This window comes from Pinus tabuliformis, chromosome 2_2, assembly GCF_031772625.1.
Source record: "Pinus tabuliformis cultivar Carrire ecotype Pingquan chromosome 2_2, CPIR1, whole genome shotgun sequence".
NCBI classification, from domain to species: domain Eukaryota; kingdom Viridiplantae; phylum Streptophyta; class Pinopsida; order Pinales; family Pinaceae; genus Pinus; species Pinus tabuliformis.
In genome coordinates this window covers 915,370,594-915,380,539 of record NC_142300.1, presented here as the reverse complement: position 1 = coordinate 915,380,539, position 9,946 = coordinate 915,370,594, and positions in this window count along the sequence as shown.

Here is a 9,946-nt window from a genome sequence, read left to right as displayed (position 1 = left end):
CTTTAACTTCAGGAAGAATGTGCCATCTTTCAAAGTTGTTATCCTTTTTTCTTTCATTTTCGTGTTCATAAAAAATTGCATCTCTACTCACAAATACTCTGTGTGTAGATGGATCAAACTTTTTATGTGCTTTAAATTCTGAATAGTATCATACAAAAATACATTTGTTAGCGTCAAGTTTATTTCTATTCTCCTTCATAATATGTGCAAATGCCTTATGCCCAAATATCCTCAAATTATGAACTATTGTTGTAAAATCATACAAGGCTTTGAATGGAGTCTTGAAATCAAGATTCCTTGTTGGAATTCTATAATTTAAATAAAAAACATTAATAATGGCTTCTACCCAAAAATCATTTGAGTGGCTACATCTCCGGTCCAGCTCTCAATGGTGGCCTTCTTTTATTGTGTCTTAAATCAGAGAATTACAATGAAGGAGCTCAATATGAGTCTCCTGAAACAGAATTTGCCTGGCAGGGTGGCTCTTGGATTCCCCAAGCCACTAGAGTGCACAGACTCTTTTCCTCACCAGCTCTTTGACCTCTCTGGTCTTTGACGGAAAGAGCCCAGTGTGGTGCTCAGTCCTAACAGATCCTCTCAGGGATGGCTTGAATCTCTCAAGCTCTCTGGTGCTCGACACTGCCTTTGGTCAGCTCAGCCCTCTGTCTTCTTTCTGCTTCTTTTGCTTCACTGTCTTTCTTCGTTTTCTCTGTCTTCTTCCTTTTCCTCTTTGTCTCCCTTTGTTCGGTGTCTTCTACTTCGTCTGTTCATGGCTTTAAAGCCATTCGATCCCATGGCTGTTTGATTCCCCTTCTACTTCCGTCGAATCACCTGCTGCAGCTTCACTTGGAGCTCCCTACTTCAGCGTCATCATCAGGCTCATAGGGAGTGGCCACTTGTCCTCCTGCAACTATGTCAACTTGCTTCGTTGGTTCGGTTTTTCCGTTACATCGTGGAATGAGTCATTCGCCACCTTGGCGGTCAAACTAGACGTCAAATTCTTATAGATCGTGGCTTAATCCCTTGTCGATTTCAGCTTTCCCATCAGGCGCGATCTCAGCTGTTAGATCTAGGGCCTCCTGATCCGATGCCATTCGCACATTTCGTATGGTTGACTTGCTCGACCATTAGCATGTGATGAGCAATAGTTTTCTCTCTCCTCTGCTTGCCATGCGTCGGTCGCTGAGTGGAATCGCTCTTTTTTTGCCAAAACTGCTTAGCGCCCAAGGGTTCCCCTGATAAATACCGTCAGTTTTTCGAGCGCGCGTCCTGCCTTAGCCTTTAGCCTTTTCCCCATGGTTTTCCCAGGTCCCATGTGATCGAGCGCTCGGGGCCTCTCCTTCTCGAGGGGTTTTTCCCAGCGATGCGTGATTAGCACTAATTGCGCATCAAAAACTGCCTCCTTTTCCTGATCCGAGCCTCCCAGGGGCTAGTTTCACCTCCTGCACAGTCTCCATGGGCCTCGATCAGTGCACTTTGACCGAGGTCCTCGTCGTTCCACACTGGCTACTAACTGCCACTGTTTAGAGGTGTTTTTTATCACTGCTCTTAATTCTTTGAAGCCTGTCCTGACCTGATACAGTCATGGTTTGCTAATAACTTTTCTTCATGGATCCAATTCAGATCAAAGAACTAATGAGCAGTTGCAGATTCTACAAAGAAGCAAAGATGCCAATGAAGACCAAAGGGTGAAGACCCCTTTCCAGAACGTAGTCATGGAAGCAGAGCAGTTTGAAGAAGATGATGAGATCCATTGTATGGAAGACAAAGGCAGTGCCTCCTTTTCTACCTTAGCTACCTATGAAAAGTCATTATTCAATGACGAGATCAACCAAGAGTGGGACGATGAAGCTGTTCTGCAAATTGATGATCGGCACAGATATGATCTCAGGTCGAAGATGAATAATTCCAAGGAAAATCTTGTTCAGAGAGCCACTGTCCCTACAATACAGCAAGCTAAAAAGCATAAACGACCGGCAGTTGATCCCATCATCCTCAAAGCTCCAACTCATGAGGTAAGAGGCCTTAATAAGTCTCCTTCTCCTTTCAGTTTTGAATCAGAAATTCAGAAGCTAAGCATACCTATCCCTTTGATTGAACTAGTTAAGAATGAGTCCTTCAAGAGATCTATCCTTGAGGCCCTTGAGGCTAAAGCCACCCAAGCCTCCACTGACTATGTAAATCTGCAAGATGACAAACCAGTTGTTGTTCTCATGCCAATGATTGAAAATTGTAATGACAGCTCCCCATCATTCTATGTCTCTTTGACTATTCATGACAAAATCCTTCACAACTGCCTTCTAGACACAAGAGCCAGCCATAATCTAACACCCAAGGCTATCATGGATGAGTTAGGTCTTGACATTACCAAGCCTTATCATGACCTGTTTTATTTTGACTCCAGAAAAGTGAAATGTTTGGGATTAATCAAATACCTAGCCATCACCTTGTCTCAGCTACCTATGAAGAGCATGATGATAAATATTGTGGTAGCAAATGTACCCCCCAAGTTTGGCATGTTGCTTTCCAGAGGCTGGATCAAGAGATTAGGTGGAACATTGCAAAATGATGTTTCCTATGCTACTATCCCAGTTTTTAGAGGTGAGAATAGGAGATTATATAGAGAAGCTCAGTTCGCTTATATCATCAGTGATGAAAGGAATCCCACTAATCATCCCATATATGTTGTCGACACTAATTTTGGAGCCTATATTCTTCATATTGAAAAATCCTAGTTGGCCTCCATGCAACTTAAGAAACCAGTCTGCCAGATCATAGAGGAAGAAGCCCTACAAATTTGGGACATGTTCTTTGATGGAGTTTGCTCTAAGGAAGCTGTAGGGGCAGGTGTAGTACTTGTGTACCCCACACAAGAATGCATTCATTTATCTTTCAAGTTAACTTTTCAGGTCACAAATAACATAGCAGAATACAAAGCCTTGATATTGGGCTTAAATGCTGCTAAAGAATGGGCATCAAAGGTCTGAAGGTGTTTGGAGATGTAGACCTTATCATTCACCAGGTCAACAAAACTTTCCAAGCAAAGCATCCAAGGCTGAAAGCATATAGAGATGAGGTATGGAAGCTCAAGGACTCTTTCAATATTTTCAGCATTTCTTACATCCCTAGAATGAAGAACCAGCTTGTTGATTCCCTTGTTGTGTTTTCTAGCACGTTTATTCCTCCTTTGCCTCCTAAATTGAATTATGAAGTTCAGGTGAAATATAGACCATCTCTGCCTGACAATGTCAAATACTGGAAAGTTTTTGAAGATGATGATGAAATTAATAGGTTTTTATAGGTCATTAATGAATTTTCTGAAATGCACATTGACCAAGAAAACGAAACCATTGAACAATGTAACCAGTCCAAGCTAGAGAATGAGATTGGTCAAGATAGCATTGTTCAACTGCCTAGTAACCATATACCCAAAGGATTGGTGCCCCTAGAAACGTTTTTGATAATAATGATGTACCTTATAAACCTGCCAAAAAAGAAAATGAGTCTGTTGTTCACAGACATAATGTAGGCAGTTCAGCCCATCCAAAGTACATAAATCTATCCATACACTTGTCTTCTGCCCAAAGTTCCAAGTATTGCACCCTGATAAAACAATTTGCTGATATTTTTGCTTGGGAGTACAATGATCTAAAGACCTATGACACCAACATCATTCAACATAAGGTTCCACTGGAGAAGAACACCATCCCTTTTAAGTAGAAATTAAGACCTATCAGCCCTCTCTTATTGCCTTTGATTGAAAAGGAAATCAAGAAGTTATTGGATGCCAAGATCATAGTTCCCCTAAGGTATTCAAAGTGGATAACTAACCTTGTGGTAGTAAGAAAGAAGAATGGAGAGATATGGCTTTGTGTTGACTTCAGGAATCTGAACAGATGCTTTAAAAAAGTCAACTAGCCGCTGCCTAAGATGGAACACTTGCTGCAAAAAGTTTCTAGGGCTAGAGTCATGTTTTTCTTAGATGGATTTTCAAGTTATAATCAGATTGTTGTACATCCAGAAGATCAAGAAAAGACTGCCTTCACTACTCGTTGGGGCACTTTCATGTACTCCAAGATGCCTTTTGGACTGATGAACATTGGGGCTACTTTTCAGAGGGCCATGGACATAGCCTTTGTGGGAGAGAAGGACAAGTTTGTCCTTATTGACCTTGATGACATAACAAACTTTTCCAACAATCACAAGGACCATTTGCAGCATTTAAAGAAGGTGTTTCTAAAGTACAGACGCTTTGGAATTTCTGTAAACCTAAAGAAGTCACAATTTTCTCTAGAAGAAGGCAAACTTTTGGGACTTATTGTTTCTGCTGAAGGTGTGAAGATCGATCCAGCAAGAGTTCAAGCAATTCAGACATTGTCCATCCCAAGGTAAAAAAGGAATATTCAATCTTTTCTAGGTAAGATTAACTTTGTCAGGAGGTTTATTCTAAACTTTGCAAAGCTAGTGAAACACATCACTTCCATGCTGAAGAAAGGATCAAAAATAAAATGGACAAATGCTGCAAGAAGCTCTTTTGAAGCCATCAAACAAGCTATCATGGAAGTGCCCACTCTAATCAACCCAAATTATACCAGGAAGTTTTATATATTCTCTTTTGCCTCTTATGACACACTTTCAGCAGTTCTATTGCAGAAAAATGATGAAGGGATAGAGCACCCCGTGGCCTTTTTGAGCAAAACTCCGAGGGATGTTGAACTAAGCTATGACCTTATTAAAAAACAAGCTTATGCTCTCATAAAATCTTTAAAGGAATTCATAATTTATACTCTACATTCCAAAGTGATGGCATATGTACCTTTAGCCTTAGTAAAAGATGTTTTAGCTCAGCCAGATATTGATGGAAAGAGAGCTAAATGGATTGCAAAATTCATAGAGTTCAACATAGAGGTGAAGCCCCCCAAGCTTGTCAAAGGTCAGGGCTTGGCTAAGCTTATGGCTGGGGAAAATTGCAGTTTGTTAGACATCAATTACATGGGTTCAAATTCAGGTGGTGAGTGGACAGAGGAAGCATCAGAAGAGCAAGAGCAGAATCAGTCTTTGGCTAAAAATATAGCCACCTGTGAATGGTATTCCAGTGTGGTTCATTTTTTGTTGAAGCTAGAAGTCCCTCCAGGGCTTAGCTCAAGTCAAGCCCAGGCCATTAAGCTTAGATCAACCAAATTTTGCATTAATAAAAACCTACTTTATTGGAAAGACCCATCAAGAATCCTCTTGAGATGTATAAACAAAGGATAATATGTGGATGTCACGCACCAGTTCCATTCTAGCATCTATGGAGGGCATCATTATTGGAAAACCACAGCCCACAAGATCTTGAGAGCTGGGTATTATTGGCCTACTCTGTTCTCTGATGTGTTTTCTTTTGTGAAATCTTCTGACAAATGTCAGAGGTTTGCATGAAGACAACAGCTAAAATCTCTGCCCTTGAAGCCAGTGCACGCTAATGGTCCCTTCTAGTAGTGGGGCTCGGACTTCATAGGTGAGATCAATCCACATTCCAGTGGCCATCACAAATCGATCTTGGTAGCCACTAATTATTTCACCAAATGGATTGAGGCTATACCCACTAAAAATGCTAATCATCAGGTTATCATAAAGTTCTTGAATGAGAATATTTTCACTAGATTTGGTTTCCCAACCAAACTAGTCACTGATAATGCAACAGCTTTCAGGGCAGAATAATTGGTGGACATTTGTGAAGCCATGGGCATTCAATTGGTGCATTCTACCTCATATTATCCTCAAGGCAATGGCCTCGCAGAATCATCTAACAAGAGTCTTGTAAGGATAATCAAAAAATTGTTGGAGGACAACAAGAAGAGTTGGGATCCCAAGTTGAATTTTGCACTATGGGCTAACAGAGTTACCAACAAGAAATTCATAGGAAATTCTCCATTTAAGATGTTTTATGGTGTTGATGTTGTTTTTCCTATCCAGCTGATTCTCCCTGTGGCCAAATTCTTGCAAGAAGAACAGGATGAAGAGAATGACATAGCGAGGAGAATGAGTAACTTGGTTGAATTATAGCAAAACAGAGAAAAACTGGTTGAGAAGTCAAGAATTCATCAAAAGAAGATCAAAGAAACCTTTGATAGAAAGGCAAAAATGGACAGTTTTCAGGTTGGTGACTAGGTTCTCAAATGGGATGTATTGAAGGAAAACAAGGGAAACCATGGCAAAGTTGATGCCTTATGGACGGGACCATTTGTCATTGCTCAAGTTCAAATGAACAATACTTTCATTCTGCACAATTTGGAGGTGGGAGGTGTTTTTGATGGCCCAGTCAATGGGCAGTTTTTGAAACTTTAATTCATATGAGGCTTTAAGGCCTTAATATTGTAATAGGTTTTTTCAATTTTTTTTTTTCCTTGCAAACAAACTCCATGCCCAAATGGAACACTAGGGAATAAGTTTGTTTTGGTTGTTACTAGAAAGGCAGTAGTCTATAGTTTTTGAAACCTCACAGGGAGGCTCTCATCCCTAGAAGGAGCCAGTGTTAGCCCTTGAGGTTCAGTGCAGCTATTTTTAGTGAAAATGTCCCGTATTTTAGCTTCGATGGTCCATGTCTCCTCTCCCTTTGCTTTGGCCATAAGCCGTGTTAGTCCTAAGGTGCTGATCCAAATAGATCCTAGAAAACCATCTAAGTCTTCAAAATCATTCAAAAGATCAAAGCCATCGCATAAGGGGAACCTTCAAACAGGTAGGAAAACACTGTCAAGAGGCGAAAAACATAGAGAAAACAGTGAAACATAGAGCAACGGAGGCTTGAATAATGAATGCATAGTATCCGTCAGATCTGACCAATCAACAGTCCAGATCTGATCGGAGAATCGCAATCGGCGGTGGCAATCAGTGGATATCGGTGCAGATCATATAAAACTTGTGACGATGACTGACAGAGTCAACTAGGACCATTGATCAAGAACGCAAATCGACGACCCACGTTGCATCACAAGATTGCTATCAGAAATTACAAAGAACGCTTGCAACGGCCCAGGGCATGAGCAATATGCGATTGCAATTGATCGCATCGCAATATCACAATCAGAGAAGCATTATGGAGCGGGGCCTATACACATGTATATGTGCGGTGCGATTAGCTGGACCCGATGGCTATATAAGCATTATTGCATAGATTTTGAGATCTGCCGAAAGGCATTTGTTAATGTATTTTCACATATTTTGTTATTTAACGAAATATAAAGAGACAACACTGATGCGATAAAACCTGGACCCGAAGGGGTTCGAGAATGAAAATATATAATATTTTAGATCCGCCAAAGCCATTTTTTCTGGATTTTTAGTGTTCTTAACGTATTTTTAAAATACAAAGGAGCAAGGCCGAAGCGACTTGCAATAGCGATGAGGAAAAACCCGTTAGAGGAATAGACCGTATTTAAGGACTTTTAAAGTCCGGAATGAACAAAGTTTTGGCGGAATTTCACAGTGAAAAGATTTTCTCTGTGTTAGCAAGAAGTGGCTAATTCAGGGGTTCCAAAGGCCCAAGGCACTCTTACGCTATAGAATAGGTGGCCACCTCCCCTTTCTGCATTATGCAATGATTGTGTAACGCTAGAAGAGGGATGCAAGCGGACAGAAGCTGGGAGACAGAAAGCCAAAAAAGGGAAAAAGCCACAGCGCAACACAACTGAACCAACAAAAATGGTCATGGAATGTTGCTGGCATGAGCGAGGCACAATTACCAGAATTTGGTTGCTATGCTGTTAGAAAAAGAGACCGCTGAGCTCATGCATGTCGAGTCATGGCATCAAGCAGTTAGAAGCCAGAGGGGATAGATTAAGACATCTTGAGCCTCAGAAAGCCCGAGAGCATTGTAAAAAGCCTATAAATGGTTGAAAGATAGAAGAAACAAGAGTTCAACTTTTGGAGACTGTGGAGACTCTGCTCCTCTTAGAGTCTCATCTTCATTCCAGCAATATAAGCTTCTTTTTTTGTTACATATTCAATTCCCATTTTCTCCTCTGTTCTAAGCTTGCACTTGAATAGGTTATTCATGTTTTCTTTTGTGTCTAATGCCAAATAACTGTCATCTTATTTCTGCGTTGATAAATTAGATTTGCAAGCTTCATTTACTTTCTGTAGCTAACCATTCATATGTGTTTATGTATACATCTACTGGTACAGTCATTATTCTCCATCTATCCATTGAATCTATAAACTGTTAAGCATTAGTGGTCTAAAGCCTTGTAAAGCTGAGGGTGTTCATGCATGTCTTAAGTGAAAGCAGAGTTGAAATAGTTATCTGACTTGATCCTAACCCCAATCCATTCCAATAGTTCAGAGAACGATATTGAAGATTTATATGTTACCAGGCATCTCTGAGCTACAACCTAGGAGAGCTTCTTGGAGTGATAACAATACCAACTAGAAATAATGGAAGACAAAATTGAATGAGAAAAACTAGCAATATTCAGGAGAGGAGACCCTTAGGCTACCCACAGTGCTGACAAATAATTGAATTCAAAAATCAATCAATAAAATCTTATACAGTGGCATTCTGTGAGGGAGATAAAATAACCTATAAGAAAATAGGAGCTATTTTTAATTACAAACACAATCTTAATAAATATGGGTTTTTCATTATTTTCTAAGTAACATGGCGCTTGGAAAGATGTCAAAAGAAGTGTGGGAGGAAAAATGTCAACAGAAAAACATTTCATTTTAGAATGTGAGGTTTTCAAAGACATCGAAAAAAGTTATGCATATATTTTGGCAGCTAACTCTTGGGATAATCTATTGAGCAAAGCTAAGAGCATTTATTGTAAGCCTTCACAGGAAAAGGGCGGCGTACAAGAACCAAATGGAGAAACAGTGTGTCCCATACACTATCTTTAACCTAATAGACTTTAAAATAATTTCTTGTTCTTCTATAACTAATATTTTTCAAAAAATCATATATATAAAATATTTTCAATTATAAATATCTATTAAAAATAATTTTTTGATAATTTTAAACATAAACAAATTTTAAAATTATAATTAAAAGAAAATAAAATAACATTTAATCAACCATATTTAATATATTTTTTAAATGTGAATTTATATATTTTTAATATTTCAAAATTTTATATTATGATTTTTTAACCGATATTTTAAATTAAAATAAATTTAACATTCAATCAAAGGCAATTAGACTTTTCTTATTCTTTATTCTTTTATTAAATCATTGAATAATTAAGTTATTTGGCATGATGATCGAATAGTTAAGTGAGTTTTCATGGAGGTTGATGGAATTAACAAATAGATATAAATATAATATTTGGAAAATATTTTTATTCAATTTACTTACCTAACTGCAACTTTCATGAGTTGGTAAAAACTAATGGATTAATACTTCATATAAACTAATGGTTATGTTTTTTTAAGATGAACACCCTCCTTCGATATATAAATGTATATTTTACTAAAGTGCACACATATGCATTTTAATAACTTGATTCTAACCTCGAAGCAATTTTGCTTCTATGTATTGTATTGAGACTTTCGATCCATCACATTAGATATAGTAATAACAATTTAATATTGTTGGCTTGATATAAACCTTCTATGTTTGGAAAGATAATTGCTTATATTGTACTATATCCATTGCACTGATTTTCATGTGATGTTGACTAGACTTTATTTCTGTTTACACCATAAATCAGTGCATTCAAAATTGACAAGCTAATTGCTTGTATTGTACTATCTGCATTTTAAGGATATTCACCATTACCATGTAACACTGAATATAATTTTTCCTTCTGTTTATTTACTAAAGCATCTCCCTTTAAAGTGTAAACCATTACCATGTAACATTGAACATAATTTTTCCTTCTGTTTATGTACTCAAGCATCTCCCTCTAAAGTGTAAAAGGGAATGTTTTTATGTGGATGGTTTTTTGATTTCTGGTTTAGAAGTGCAACG